The following is a 16,677-nucleotide window of genomic DNA, read 5'->3' on the forward strand; positions in this document are numbered from 1 at the left end:
TGGTGATGGTGGTTGTGATGGTGTTGGTGATGTTGATGGTTGGATGGTGGTGGTGGTGATGGTGATGGTGGTGGTAATGATAGTGGTAGTAGTGATGGTGGTTGTGATGGTGATGGTGGTGGTGGTGATGATGGTGGGGTGGTTGTGGTGGTGGTGGTGGTAATGATAGTGGTGATAGTGATGGTGGTGATGATGGTGATGACAGAAGCCAGCCTTACTGAGCCACAATTCTAAGCACTTATTTAATCCTCACAACAACCTTACAAAATTGATTCTGTTACTTCCCATATATTACCCAAGTGATTTTATTTATTTATTTATTTATTTTATTTTATTTTTATTTTTTTGAGATGGAGTCTCGCTCTGTCGCCCAGGCTGGAGTGCAGTGGCGGGATCTCCACTCACTGCAAGCTCTGCCTCCCGGGTTCATGCCATTCTCCTTCCTCAGCCTCCCGAGTAGCTGGGACTATAGGCACCCGCCACCACACCCGGCTAATTTTTGTATTTTTAGTAGAGACGGGGTTTCACCGTGTTAGCCAGGATGGTCTCGATCTCCTGACCTCGTGATCCGCCCGTCTCGGCCTCCCAAAGTGCTGGGATTACAGGCATGAGCCACTGCGCCCCGCCACCCAAGTGATTTTAAAGCCATTTTCCAGGACAAAACACTCCCATGGAAGCATCCCACCTGCTCTTTGAGACATTAGGCAGGTCAATTCACCTTTCTGGTGGACGCCCCATCAGCAAGACACCAGCCCTGATGAGTTCCTCCTGGTGTTATGGGATTCATTTGAGAACAAAAATGCAAACGTGCTTTGAAAAAGTTGTGAGGACTCATCAGACTTACGCTGTTATCCTCCCCTCCTCAGCCAGCCTGGCCTGTGTGTGGACACCAAGGCCTGCCAGGCGTCTTCCAGGGAGGAAACTTGACCCTTCCATGTTTGCATTGCCCTTTTTATCTTTTTCCTCCCTGTCCACCTGCCATTCTGTATAGCACAGGGAGGGTCTAGCCAGTATGGACAAGTGTCCCAGCACTGGTTCTGCGCCTCACCAGCTCTGTGACCTCAGGCAAGTTACTTCCCCTCCCTGGGCCTCAGTTTCCTCATCTGTGTATAAGGGGGTTACACTGAGCTATCCCTCTGAACACCAAAATCCTAATGTCCTGTGATCAAAAGCCAGTGGAAGGCCTGGGGAACTCAGACTGGAAAGCTCAGCTGAGCCTGGCTCCGACTCCCATGTTGATGGCTTTGCCTAAAGGAGGCCCTGGCCATAGAAGCTGTTTTATCGAAATGTGTTCCAGCTCACTTAGATTACACTTCACTCCACTGAACTTCAAAAGGAGCATAAGAGCTCCTCTGCAGACAATTGCTTATGGAATGTCAACCCAGCCAGGCAGGCTCGAAGGGGTCACCTCATTGCGCAGCTGGGCAGGCTTTTAAGGACCCACAAAGGGGGAAAGCAGAAAGATGCAGGCAGGAGCCTCACACGGCTAAGCCTTTGTAGTTTTCACATGGTTATCATCTTCCCCTGGTTTCCAGATTTCCAATCCAGAAGAGAGTCTTGATGGGCCAGAAAAATAGCAGCCTCTAAAAGGATGAAAAGAGTTCAGGGAGCTGCAAGCTCGAAGGGGAGAATGAAGCAAAACAAAATTGTGAGACGACACGTTAGGGGTGAAATGTGTTAGCAGTTGTGTATGTGAAAAAGGGACACGAGTTTTAGTTCATGATAAAAGTTGGTCATGTGATATGGCTTCCAGAGAAACAAAAACGTCAGTGCTGCATTTAGAGAAATACAGTATGAAGTTGAGGAAAAGGGATAATATTGGCCTGGTGTGATGGCTCACACCTGTAATCCCAGCACTTCAGAGGCTAAGAAGGGAGGATCACTTGAGCCCAGGAGTTTGAGATCAGCCTGGGCAATACAGGGAGACCCATCTACACAAAAAAACAATATTAGCCAGGCATGGTGGCATATGCCTGTGGTCCCATCTACTCAGGAAGCTGAGGTGAGAGCCTCTGCTTTGTTGAATCTGAGAAGGTGAGGCTGCAGTGAGCTATGATCACACCACTGCACTCCAGCCTGGGTAACAGAGGCTGTCTATATATTTAAAAAAGTAAGAATATTAATTATTCCCCTTTATAAGTGCTTACTGTGCCAGATCCTGGAGCTAGCCAGTAGTGTAGATAATCTCATCATTTTGTGATCCTCACAAAACCCAATGAAGTAAACACTAAGCATGATTTGATCATATATCCGATGAGTAAACTGAAGTTCAGAGAGGTTAAGTCATTTGCCCAAAGCCATACAGCAGATAAAAGGCAGAGGCAGGCTTCAGTCTCAGGTCTGACCATCTAGTCTGCACTCCAAATGCATATTCCAAGACAACATCACGTGAGGAACCATCAAAAGAGCAGTAGTTATGAATCTTCAACTTTAAGGGTGTGAAGAAGGGGCCCCAGACTTGCCCTGAACTGGGTGAAAGAAAAGCATCTCCCACTCAATGATCAGAAGGGATCTCTAGCAGCCAGTTGTCTGAAGACAGAGGGCCACCTCAGGAGAAGTGATTTATTTTACTTGGAGGTGTTTGTGCATAACCACCTGGCAGAGAGGTAGGCGTGTGGATTCAGTGGGTGGTTGAATGAAGGCCCTGCTGCTGATCCTGAGATATTAGCAATTGGGCTGAGGGATGTTTCACGCAGACAAATCTTGGTCTCTGGCATCCAAGCATCATCACGTAAAGGCCTTCTCCAGGTGTATTACTGGAGGTCTGCCTGTACTAAGTGGTCTCAGGCCAAAGTGGGAACTAACACAGCTTGAAACTAGCCTCAGAGTCAGGAGACCTGGTCTTTTGCCTTCAACTTTCAGCTGTGTGCTCTTGGGCAAGTCATTTGATGTCTCCGGACCTGAGTTTCTTCACCAGAAAAATGAGCTTGGATTGGATCAGTTCTGTGGTCCTGAAAAATAAATAGTTGTAGAGGAACTTGGGACACAGACAGATCCTCACTGTGTCTCAAGGCAAGTATTAGAGAAACAGAGGCCATGGAAGTCCGGACAGCTGAGGACCGGCCCCAGGGCAGTCTTCCAAGGAAAGGGGTCTTCTCAGTCAGGTGAAGTGGTGCTGGCCTAGGTTAGGGCTCGGGAGCTGGGCTGGTAGCCCAAGTGGGGAAGCCCTATCTTGCATTTTTATTGTGGAGGAGCTGGTAGAAACGTGCTCAGCAGACAAAACAAACATAGCAAGGTGGGGTGCTGGTGAACATGTGTGGTTTGTCTGCTGAGCACTGATGCCACCAGTAGGCTCCTTCCTGCACAGAGAGACAATCAGACAGGCTTGGAGAGGCCCTCAGTGAAAGAGAGGAGGAGAGCAGGCACCCAGCTCCCAAAGGGCTGCTGAGACTTTGGAAATCATGCCCCTGAACCACCTTTGTTATTGTGAATGAGGAGAAATTGCCCTGGGGTCTGCTTTCTGAGAAGAGGAAAACCAGGATTTGAATCCCAATTCTGCCACTCACTAGTGGGGTGAATTTGGGCAAGTCACTTAACTTAGAATGTCCAAATGGGGCCCTTATGAGAATGAAGGGAAAGGCTATTACCAGTTATGCTGAGACAACAGCATAAATCAAAACTCTTCGGGGCAAACTGGGACATAGGTCACACTGCTTAAAACTCCCTAAGCCTATTTCTACATTAGGAAAATGGACATTGTGATGGTAATATGCACATGCTTCATGGGGATGTGCTAAAGATTCAGTGAATGACACACATTTATGCTCAGTAAGAGAAGGCTCCTTGTGGCCCTCCCTCTTCCCCCATTCTCTGTGTTTCTGAGAGGGGCTCTGAAATGGGGGCTCAGTGGGGTCCCAGAGATGTGTGCTAGGGCCTCCTTCCAATCTGTGTGTTCTTTCCTGGAGGGCCGGTACCCAAAGCCAGTTAGGGTTTGGGCCTTCTTTTGGGATCTGTTTGCCTTTTCATAAACACAGACTCAGGATTTTTCTTGGCTAGGCCTGTCTGCTCACAGCTCACAGATTGTACCTTGAAGCATTTGCTCCCAGGTGATTTGCATCAGGATCTACCAGGAAGTTTGTTTTTCAAGGCCTTAGTCAACATGTGGGTGTGGAAACACCAACCAATTTCAATGTAGAGTCAACTCCTTTTTAAATAGGGACTTTCACGTTAGTCAGACTTTTCAAAACAACATCATATTTAAACAAAATTCCATTTCCCCTCCTATCACCAGCAGCAGTTACTGAAGATGTTTCTGTTCTGACCAGAGGCTTCCCCAACCCACGTTTCAGCTGGTTCCCTTCCTATGTCAGAGCCTGGGTTGTGATGTCACAGTACTGGAGTATGAAATCATTCTTCTGTGGGTCTCAGTCTCCCTTCTGGCTCCTCAGGTGGATGCAGAGGACTGCTTGGGCCAGTCTTAATGTATGTTGATTCATTCTGATCCTTGGTTTGATTGCCTGGAATAGCAACACTGCATACAGCACGATCCTCCACCGTCAGCCATGGCACAGTCCCACGAGTTCCCATAGGTCAGCATTCAAACCTCATAGCTCAGATTGTCTTTGAGGTACCATGATTTGGTAGGAAAATTTTTTGACAAAGTATCATGGGTCCCAAACGTGGTCACCCTGAGCAGGCCCAGACTTACACCTTTCTGAAACCTACATGTTGGCTTGTTGCACATGGACCTGGTGACTTCCCCTAGCTTGGAGCCCCTGTCTGTGTTTACTCTGGTCCCTTCTCTCCTAGCTGCTATATTCCTGGCTGGGCAAATCAGGCAGTCTGAGAACCCCTCAAGCAACCTGTTTGTTGTACACTCATGATGTGTCCAGCACTCTGTTAAGCATAACAGGCAGTATTCCATGTTGTGAGCAGTGGTCTAGCTAACACTGAAGAACTCAGGCCTTGGGTAAGCTACCAAGTAATCTCTCTGTGCCTCAGTTCTGCCATTTGTAGAATGGGGATAACAGTCCCTCCCTGGTGGGATTGGTGTGTGAGAGTTTCATGAGTTCATAGGCGTAAAATGCTTAGAACCTGTGTATGACATAGAGCAAATGCTCAATTGCTGTTAGCCATGTTTATGACAAATCCTCACCACAGACCTTCAAGATGGGGACTCTGACTATCCCCACTGGCAAATGAGGTACTGAGATTCAGAGGTTAAGTAACTTGCCCAAGCCATATGCTAGAATGAGAGGCGATAAGCATGATTTAGGAAGTCTGGAGCCCTGCTCTCTGAGACATGAGAGGCTAGGTTAAATTCTAACTCACTACCTTCTGCATATATTTCTAGAGAACCAAAGTGCCAGGCTCTGTGCCAGGAGTCAGGGGAAACAGTGATGAGATCAAACGCAGGGGACCAGTGAGGAGCTCCACCCCGTTTTCAGTCCAGCCCATGCAGGCAGGCTCTGGACTAGGCACAGTTAATCTCCAGCCATCCCCACTGGCTTTACCTGGCTCATTAAAACCAGACACATTATGAGTTTACTTAGCATCTGCAGAGAGCGTCTTTCATCTTCAAAGGCTTCCCGAAGCACCAACCAATTAATCCTTACAACACCCTCATCTCATAGACAAATATTTATCCTCATTTCATACCCAGGAATACTAAGGTACAGAAAGAGAACAGACTGGGCAGGAGGAGGAAGAGTTGAGTGGCAGAGCGAAGCAGAGAATTCCGGAACCCCAGACCCCTCTGGCTGCCCAGTCCATCTGGAGGCTTCGGGGAAATTCTTCCCGTAATACTTTTTTTTTTTTTTTTTTAATGGCAGCAGAACCTTTTGCAAGTTCAGAAGAATTAGATTTCTTTAATAGTAACCTGCAGGAAATACATTAAAAACACATTCTATCAGTTACAAATCTTAATGTCACCAGCCAAGGATGAGGGAATTAATGCCGGGCCCAAAAATACATATAGTCAGCAACTCCGGGGCAAGGGCAGAGACAATTTATAGAGTGCGAGGTCTGGACGTCTGGAGCAGGCAGGCTGAGCTCAGCGGTGAAATGGAAACAGGGCTGTTTTCAGATGGGGCAGAGCAGGGGGAAGCTGCTCAGGGTGGCTTTGATTCAATCACTGTTTCCCATTTCTTCTTAATGTAAATTACTTTTTTTAATGCTATAAAAGCCAGGTTCCGGTCTGTCACGAGAAGACTGTTTTCATTAAGATAAGCGCCTATCAAGGGCATTTTTAAAAGAATCAATCCCCAAAAAGAAAGCCACCTCCATGAAAACAATCCCAACCCTGATTATCTCCTCTGTCTACATGGATTGAACAAAGGGTATATCCAAGCAATAGGCTGGCTGGAGAATCTGGACAATGAAGACAAAACATATGTATAATTTATAGAATTTTGCTTCCTTTACAGCAGGCATTTTTCTTTATATTGTAAAATAAAACACAGGAATAGAAAACCATACTAAAAATGTGCAGCCTAAATTACGATAAGGGAAACAGTGGGTCTTTTAAATTGCTTTAATTTTTGGACTCAGTGCTCATTTTGCCAAACTTGAACACAGTCTTGGAAAAGTCAAGTTTCAGATCTCAGGGATATAATGTGCTCATTTTAGGAAGGAAAGTGATCTAAAGAGATATGTACAACACTCAACTGGTTAGTTGAGGGCTGACACATTCCCACCCATGTGCTTCCTTCTCACAAAGAAAGAGCATTAAAGGAATCAGAGGGCACCAAGGAGCTGAATCCCACAAGCAGGGATGGACTTCGGTCCCCAGTGTATCCCCACGCTGTGTGTTTCGCCACTCATTGCAAAGCACACAGCATCCGCCTGGGGCTGGACAAGCTGATGGGCGTGTCTTTGCAGCCATGTCTCCTGGAGGAAAGGTGAAAAGGCATCATGTCACACCGCCTCCCTTTGCAGGTGAGGAAACTGAGGCCACGGGTCTGATCTGAAGTCCGTAGAGAGAGGCAGAGCCAGGAATGACAGCCTGGATCATAGGACTCCCTCACCTCTGCCACACCACTGCGCCCCTTTTCCTAAGATATGCCCGTGGTAGGTCAATAACTGCTTGACAGGAACTGTAGCCAGCACTTTCCAAGCAGCCCAAGGACATGTTAGGGTGATCAACCATCCCAGTTTGCCTGCGATTAGGAGGGGCTCCTGGAACATGAGATTTTCAGAGCTAAAACGAGGATAGTCTAGGCAAACCAGGACAAGTTGATTATCCTCCTGGGCTGTGTTCATGTAGCTGATGCTGAATGACCGTGGCTGTGTGGTGGGCACCCAACAAAAGTTAGAAAGGAGGAAGAGGAGCATGGGGTCTCTCATGCTGAATGAGTTGGCTTGGAGTAAAATTATTCCAATAATTGATTTTTTTAACTTACTGAAAGGCGAGTAGGGGTTTGTTCTTTATCATTTTAGTGCATTTCACATTCCAAATCTTAATTATTTGGGCTTTAACGGCAATCAATTTTATGGAGTGGGAAACTGAAGCACAGAGCTGGCCGAGCAGTCTAGGTTGGTCTGCCTAGCTGTGAATGGTGGAGCTTGGAAAACGCCCCAGTTTTCTGACCTTTGGTTGGTGCTGTCCTTCCAACTCTTCTCTGGTCAGCAACCCTGGCTAGAGGCCAGTTCTCTATTTAATTGTTGGGAAACAGGAGGCCAGAGGCTAGGGGTTTCTAAATTCAATTATAAGGACCTTGGATTAATAGCAAAATAATTCTCTTACTGGAGAAGGTTCTTAGCAAAGAACCTCAGTGGGGCCAGAGAATGATCCTGGTTTGATCAAGCAAGACTACTTGCTTACCTTTACCCTTCACAATCTGAAAGCCAAGCTCCTCTGAGATGACCCTGAAGCTTTCCCTCCCCCAATGCTATTCAGACAGTCCCCAGCCCCAGTCACTGCTTTCCACTCACAGTGGAGCAGCTGGACTCCACACTTCTGAAATTGGAGCTGGAGGTGAAACACTTAGCTGAGCTTTGCTTTCCTTTCAGTGCCTTTCTTCTCTCTCTTGGGTTTAACTGCTTTTTCTGGCCTCGGGGAAGCCCTTACAAGTTAATAAAACTTACTACATCAAAGGGCTCCAAAGCCATTACCCAATTAAAACCTCACAGCACTCCTGCAGCAGGTAAGCATTATTAACCCCATTTTACAGATGGGGAAACTGAGGTTAAGTGGTTTGCCCCCAGCCACTGAGGAAATGAGTGTCTCAGCTGGCATTAGAACTTGGTAGCTTGTTCAGATCACCCAGGGGTGCTTGTTTCTGCCTAAATCTGTTTTTCAAAGCACTTGGATTCTTAAGGATTTCTTTTTCCTGCAGGAAAACAATTCCTTACCAGCTTCACCAAGGATGAGGGATTTCTCCAAAGCTGTTTGTCAGAAAGCAGTAGCTCCTGCCTTCAACCAGAGAGGTGCCATAAAAACAGATGAAAGGTAAGAGTTCAGTGTAGCAATTTAGGAAACAGTTTGGGCCTTTCTGAAATTAATGTTATTTAAAGACACAGATTCATCCATCCCAGCAGCCTCCTGGGAGTGCTTCCTGAACCATCTGGTTCAATCAACTCATTTTCTTACCTCTAATCCTCCTGGCTCTTGTGTGTGTATGTACAGCAAAGGCTCCTGGGAAACTCACAGCATGAATAAAAAACAAAGATCTTTCTCTTGTGCCAGCCACCTCTCCTCTTTTCCAAACAGCATAAAATTCCTAATCCTGTTTCTTCTTAGAGGGGGTATAAAAATTCATGTCCCAACAGACAATGAGGAGATCCATGGAGGCTCCCTCCCAGGGCACCTGTCCTCTCAGTCCAGTCCAGATGACGGGGTATCTTCAGCCCATCCTCTGAAAGGACCTAGAAAACCTGGTGGTGTTTGGGAACAAATTTGCCCAGGCCTGCAGGAGGAGGAGAAAAGAATGTTTTTTTGGTCTGGTTAAAGACATCCATGAGCCACAGGGAAGATTTCAAAGGCTCAGGTGAGTGTTTTCAAAAGAAGGGTTTCAGTGCAGCCCCAACTGTGTAAGTCCCTGCTTCTTGCTGTTCAAGTCCAATTATAATCCACAAAGGCAGGATCCTGTGTTTATATAAATAATTACCAGATTTTGGATAGCCAGACGTGTTGTGGCACACAGGAGGCAAGCCCATAAATTACATTTAAGGAATTAAGGGTCAGATTGATCTTATCTCTGTAAATCCGGCCAAATTCCGGCAAGCTAAAGGAACATCCGGTTGACTGAGCCTCAGAAGGCAAGGGCCCCAGGAACCAGGGATCCTGAAGCTGTCGCTGCCCCCCATGCCTTCCTTTCCACCTCTCCCTGCTCCAGGTTGCTGGCTAGCTCTGAGGCAAGGGGTGGTAGGAAGAAGAGCTGCCCCAACTTGTTCGCTGCCCAACCTGCAAGGGAGGAAGGCAGGAGAGGGGTGTGGGCATCTCACTTCCTAACCTCTTTTCCCTCCTGGACCACACAGGATCTTGCTCCTGAAACAACAGCAACGATGTGCAAGTAGTGATGGCAAACAGCAAAGCTGTAAGTGTAACAGAACAGGGCCTCCTCTGGAGGTTTCTCTCCTGCACAGGACAAGCCTCCATGTTTTCATTCATTCAACAAAGCTATATTGAGCAACTACTGCACCCCCAGTGCCACGGCAGAGTGTAGGGGTTGAGGGTGGCTCAGGCTCTGCTCTCAGAGTGCTTGAGTTTAAATCCTGGCTCTGCTAACTGACCCAACTCCCCTGGTCTTCTGCTTCCTTATCTGGAAAGTGGGATTGTAACAGCACTATCCCCTTTGAATGGGTGAAAGTTAACTGAAGTCATCCATAACAAGCTCTTAGAATAGGGCCTGGCACATGGTAAGTACTCAATAAATGCTGGTTATTACTATTATTATTACTGTTTTAGGCACTGTGGGCCTCCTGTCTGAAGGTGGTTACAAGCTGGTTGAAACAGATGCTCTGACTAAATACAAAGGGTATGACAAGGCAGTACAGTCAATTAGGCACCAGATGAGTGGAAAAGACAATGAAGTTCCGAGGAGCAGGTAGAAGGACAGGATCACTGTGGCAGTAGGCGTCACAGAGGAAGGAAGGCTTAAGCTGGGCTGGAAGGATGCGCAAGGTTTGGCTGGGCCACAGAAAGAACTTGAGGAGAAGGGCCTGAATCCCAAGATTCCACAAGAATTAAGCTAGAAGTCAAAGTGTTATGCAAGCCTGAAGTTTCCAAGAATATAAGCCAAATTTCTTCAATGAAGATTTCCAAATCAGAATGTCAGCCTGTCTTGTAGAGGAAGAAATATTGATTTGTGTTAACTTTATCTGATGAAAAATGTTACAAAGTGAGGGCTAACAGAGCACACTGTAAAGAGACCAGAAGACTCATGAGTCTATTAGAACTAGAGCTTCAATTTATAAAATGGAAAGAGGAACATCAGATAGAGATGTTATTGAAATAAAATTACATTGTTTGGTGAAACAAAAAGTGTTCTAGGTCAGGTGTGGTGGCTCACGCCTATAATCCCAGCACTCTGGGAGGCTGAGGCGGGAGGATCTCTCGAAGTCAGGAGTTCGAGACCAGCCTGGTCAACATAGTAAAACCTTGTCTCTATTAAAAATTAGTCAAGCATGGTGGCGGGCACCTGTAGTCCCAGTTACTCTGGAGGATGAGGCAGAACTGCTTGAACCCAGGAGGCAGAGGTTACAGTGAGCCAAGATCACATCATTCTACTCCAACCTGGGTAACAGAGGGAGACGCTCATTAAAAAAAAAAAAAAAAAAGTATCCTACCCATTCAATCATTCTTTTTTGTTTTGTTTTGTTTTGTTTTTGTGTGTGTGTGTTTGGTTTTTGAGATGGAGTCTCGCTCTGTCACCCAGGCTGGAGTGCAGTAGCATGATCGTGGTTCACTGCAACCTCTGCCTTCCGCATTCAAGCGATTCTCCTGCCTCAGCCTCCCAAGTAGCTGGGACTACAGGCACTCGCCATCATGCCTGGCTAATTTTTGCATTTTTAATAGAGATGGGGTTTCACCATGTTGGCCAGGCTGATCTTGAACTCCTGACCTCAAATGATCCACCCACCTCAGCCTCCCAAAGTGCTGGAATTACAGGCGTGAGCCACCGCACCTGGCCCTACAATTGAATTTCTAAACAAATTTTTACTTGGATATTATTACTTAAAAGATGAATGCACTCAAGAAGCATTCAATCAATGAACCAACCATGTGCCCAGCACTATTATAGTTGTTAAAAGGATAAAAAAGAATTTGAACAGAAAGAATTTTTGCTCCCGGCCAAGATGGAGCAATAGTGACTGGATTTCCTCTCCTTCCTGAAATGAAAGAAAGAAGGATGGAGGAAAGGAGGAAGTGAGGGAGGGAGATAAGGAAAGAATGAGGGAAGTGAGAGAGGGAAGGAATGGGAAGAAAGAGGGAAGGAAGGAAAGAAGGTAAGTTGATTTTCAAGACTGTTTCAGGCAAGAAAGGACATTTACTGAGAGATGGAAAAACAAGGTAAGCCCCACAACTCCCCCACAGATTACTGCTTTATGAAGGCTTGCAGGCTGTGGTAGAGGGAGAGAAAACCAGGTACATCTCAGCCAATTCTGAGTTGAAGAGACAGAGCTAAGAGTCCAAAGATACCAAGGTAGCCAGAGTTTTCAGGACAGAATACTAGACAGGAGAGAGCTACACAGTGGCCTGGAGTTGTGCAGAGGGTCTCCCCCAAGTATCTGGCATTATTGACCCATAGGGTGAGAAAACTACCCAAAGCTAGGGAGAGAACCTTCTAAGAGGATGAGAGAGCAATGTCATGTGTTCACACAGAGGTGGGAAGAGTGTTTCCACCAGCCAGACTGGAAAACTTCATAATTCATGAGGCATGGGTAAAACACTCAAAAGGGTATTGCCTTGGTATTGAGGAATAATTACCCCAATACAAAACACCGCTTTGGTCCCACCTAATAACCCTTTTTAATTTTTTTGGAAACAGGGTCTCACTCTGTCATCCAGCCTGGAGTGTAGTGGCACAATCTTGGCTCGCTGCAGCCTCAACCTCCTGGGCTCAAGCAATCATCTCGCCTCAGGCTCCCGAGTAGCTAAGACTATATAGGCCCATACCACCTTGCCTGGCTGATTTTTATATTTTTTAATAGAGATGGAGTCTCACTATGTTACCCAGGCTAGTCTTGAACCCCTGGGCTCAAGTGATCCTCCCGCCTCGTCCTCCCAAAGTGTTCAAAGTGATGGGATTATAGGCATGATCCACCTCGCCTGGCTCCCACCCAATAACTCTTAAAAGACAGACCAAAAGAATCAAACTGTTGCCAAGTAACCTAATCTAATCCTATAACAATCCTACAACAAAGCTCAAGAATATTATAGAAATACCAAAATATCCTGTACTCAACAGGTAAAATTCACATTAGGCATCTAATGAAAGAATACCAGGCATGCAAAATATAACCCATAATGAGAAGAAAGATCAATCAATTAAAATTGACCCAGAACTAGCCGGGCGCGGTGACTCACACCTCTCATCCCAGCACTTTGGGAGGCCGAGGTGGGTGGATCGTGAGGTCAGGAGATCGAGACCATCCTGGCTAACATGGTAAAACCCCGTCTCTACTAAAATTACAAAAAATTAGCCAGGTGTGGTGGCACGCGCCTGTAGTCCCAGCTACTAGGGAGGTTGAGGCAAGAGAATTGCTTGAACTCGGGAGGTAGAGGTTGCAGTGAGCTGACATTGCGCCACTATACTCCAACCTGGGGGACAGAGTGAGACTCTGTCTCAAAAAAAAACAAATAAATAAAAATAAAATAATAAAATTGACCCAAAACTGACAAAGATGTTAGAATTAACAGATGAGTATGTTAAAACAATTATTATGGCTGTATTCCATATGTTCAAAAACATGCATAATATTTCAACGATGCAAAATGAACTTTTGAGATGAAAACTACAATTAGTAACATGAAAACTACAATGAGTAAGATGAAAATTGCATTGGCTAAGGTTGATAGCAGACTAGATGTAGCAGAGGAAAATTTTAGTTATTAGAAAGACACAACAATAGAAGCTATTTCAAATTAAAACATACAGAGAAAAAAGAAGCTTAAAAAGTTAAAAGAGCATAGTGAGCTACAGGACAACTTCAAGCAGGCTCATATACCTGTAATTGGAGTCCATGAAAAACAGGGAGTACAGAAAAATTATTTGAAGAAGTAACACTCAAAAATTTTCTATTTTATGAAAACTATAAACCCACAAATTCAAGAAGCTCAATGAGTCCCAGCACAATAAGTGTGAAGAAAATTACACCAGTGCACATATAATCAAATTGCTCAATATATGTAATAAAGAGAAAATCTTAGAAGCAGCCAGAGAAAAAAGACAGATTACATATAAAGGTACAAATATAAGGATAGCAGCAGATTTCCCGCTGGAAACAGGGCAAGTGAGAAAACGGTGCAGCAAGATTTAAGTGCTGAAAGAAAAAAAAATCTATCAATCTGAATCCTATATCAGCAGAAATATCTTCAAAAATGAAACTATAATAGAGACCTTTTCAGATATGCAAAAGTTGAAAAAATTCATCACTGGCAAAACTGTACTATAAAAAATGCTAGGCTGGGTGCGGTAGCTCACACCTGCAATCCCAACACTTTGGGAGGCTAAAATGGAAGGATCTTTTGAGCCCAGGAGTTCAAGAACAGCTTGGGCCACAAGATTAGACCCCATCGCTACAAAAAATAAAAAAATTAGCTGGGTGTGGTGGCACATACCTGTAGTCCCAGCTACTCAGGAGGCTGAGGCAGGAAGATTGCCTGAGCCCAAGAGGTGAAGGCTGCAGTGAGCCGTGATCACGTCACTGCACTCCAGCCTGGGTAACAGAGTGAGCCTGTCTCAAACAAACAAACAAGAAATGTTAAAGAAAATCCTTGAAGCGGAAGGAAAATAATACCAGACTGAAACATAGATCTACCCAAAGGAATAAAGGTGAATACATAGGCAAATATGTAAGATTCATAAAACACTATTTATATCTCTTTCAATGATAATTGACTGCTTAAATAAAAAATATGACATATTGTGTGGTTTCTAACATATGAATAAGTAAAAAGTATGATAATGAAAGCAGAAAGGTCAGGAGAGGCGAAATGGAAGTATATTAAAATTCTTATATGTAAAGTGGTGAAAGCAGACTGTGATAAGATATACAAGCCATAAACCCTGGAGCAACCATTAAAATAACAAAACAAAGAATTATAGCTACTAACCCAACAAAGAAAATAAAGTGAAATTATTTAAAAAAATCCAAAAGAAGGGAGAAAAAGAGAAAACAAAGAAACAAAAAAGAAATGGAATAAATATAGAACAAAAAGAAGCTGATAGGCTTAAACTTAACCTGTCAATAATCACATTATAAGTAAATGGTCTATACTGTGGGATTCCACTTATACGAGGTATCTAGAGTAGAAAGTAGAAAGTAGAATGGTGGCTGCCAGGAGGTGGGGAGGAGGGAAATGGGGAGTTGTTGTTTAATGGGCAAAGAGTCTCAATTTTGCAAGATGAAAAAGTTCTAGAGATTGGTTGCAAAACAATGTGAATATACTTAACATTACTGTACTGAATACTTAAAATGGTTAAGATGATAAATTTTATGTTATATATATTTTACCACAATTAAAACAGAATAACCCACATGTTTCTTTGAGGTGAGAAACAAAAGCAAGTGGTCTAAATGTTCTAATTAATAGGCAGAGATTGTCAGATTGGATTAAAAAGCAAGACATTATATAATGCTTATAAGAAACACAATATAGAGACACAATATGTTAAAATGTAAAAGGAGGTTGGAAAAAGATATGCCAAGCTAACATTAATGAAAAGATAGAATGGCTATATGAGTATCAGATGAAGATTTTAGATCAAAGAATATTACCAAGTGTAAGGATCATTTCATAATTATAAATCAATACATCAAAATTCTAAAAGTTTATGTACCTAATAACAGAGTTTCAAAATACATGAAGCAAAAATGGATAGAGCTGCAAAGACAAATAGAAAAATCATAATTATAATCAGAGATTTCACTACTCCCTCTTAATAACCAATAGATAATTGGGTAGAAAATAAGCAAGTATACAGAGGATTTGAATAACCCCATCAATCAACTTGACCTACTTGACACTTATAGAACACTCCATCCAACAACAGCAAAATGCACATTCTTTTCACATGCACAAGGAACATTTAACAAAATAGGCCATATTCTGGGCCATAAAACAAGTCTCAAACATTTGAAAGGATTCAAGTCATCATAAAAAAGTTATCTCACCACAATGGAATTAAATTATAAATAGTGAATAATAGAGTCTTAGAAAATCTCCAAATATTTGGAAACTAGATAAGGCACTTCTTAATAACTTATCAGTCAAAAAGGCAGGAGGGATCAGAATGTATTTTGAATGGAATGAAAATGGAAACCCAACATACCCAAATTTGTGGGTGCCACTAAATCAGTACTTGAAAGGTTTCAAGTCAGTAACTTCAGCCTCTACCTTAAGAAATGAGAAAAAGAAGAGCAAATGAAACCCAAAGTAAGCGGAGGAAAGGAAATAAGATCAATGAAACAATACTGAAAAACAATGGAGAAAAATCAATGACACCAGAAGCTAGTTATTTGAAAAGATCATATGGATCAACTTCTAGGCATGGATCAGGAAAAAAGAGAAAAAAACACAAATTAAGAATATCAGAAATAAGAGAAGTGACTTAATGACAGATCTTACAAGTAATAGGAGGATATTGTAAGGGAATATTATAAACAACTTTGCCCGGCTGGGTGCGGTGGCTCATGCTTGTAATCTCAGCCCTTTGAGAGGCCGAGGTGGGTGGATGATTTGAAGTCAGCAGTTTGAGACCAGCCTGGCCAACATGGTGAGACCCCATCTCTACTAAAAATACAAAAATTAGCTGGGCATGGTGGCAGGTGCCTGTAATCCCAGCTACTTGGGAGGCTGAGGCAGGAGAATCACTTGCACCCGGGAGACAGATGCTGCAGTGAGCCGAGATCGCACCACTGCACTCCAGCCTGGGTGACAGAGCAAGACTCCATATAAAAAAAAATATATAGAAAATTAAAAAAAAAAACAAAAAAGCTTTGCCAATGCCAATTTAAACATGGAGTGGGGAAGGGTGATGAATAGGCAGAGCACAGAGGATTTTTAGGACAGTGAAAACTCTGTAGGACACTATAATGATGGACACACATCATTATACATTTGTCCAAACTCACAGAATGTACAATACCAAGAGAGAATCCTGATGTAAACGATGTACTTCGGGTGATCGTGATGTGTCAGTGTTGGTTCATCAATGGCAACAATTTGCACCATACTCATAGGGGATATTGATGATGGGGGAGATCTACACATGTTGGCGCAGGGAGTAGATGAGAAATCTGTATCTTCCTCTCAATTTTGCTGTAAACCTAAAACTGCTCTTAAAAAAATAAAGTCCTTTTAAATTATCTTAAAAATATATATATTTTTCATAGAGATGAGGTCTTGCAATGTTGTCCAGGCTGGTCTCAAACTACTGGGCTCAAGGGATCCTCCTGTCTGAGCCTCCCAAAGTGCTGGGATTACAGGCATGAGCCACCACACCTGGCCTAAAGTCTTTTTTAAAAAGAAAGAAAGAAAGAAAGAAAGAAAGAAAGAAAGAAAGAAAGAAA

At 43.8% G+C, this 16,677-nt stretch overlaps 1 long non-coding RNA gene across 1 annotated transcript in view; it reads right to left on the bottom strand.

Annotated features, from left to right (window-relative positions):
• Positions 1-6,334: 6,334 nt before the first annotated feature.
• Positions 6,335-16,677, bottom strand: part of LOC111542980 — a 12,760-nt gene continuing 2,417 nt past the window's right edge. Inside the window, exon 2 of the long non-coding RNA XR_002731718.2 lies at positions 6,335-10,300. This is a non-coding gene — a long non-coding RNA (uncharacterized LOC111542980). The remainder of the gene's footprint in view (positions 10,301-16,677) is intronic.

This window comes from Piliocolobus tephrosceles, chromosome 5 (genome assembly GCF_002776525.5).
Source record: "Piliocolobus tephrosceles isolate RC106 chromosome 5, ASM277652v3, whole genome shotgun sequence".
In the NCBI taxonomy this organism is placed as follows: Eukaryota; Metazoa; Chordata; class Mammalia; order Primates; family Cercopithecidae; genus Piliocolobus; species Piliocolobus tephrosceles.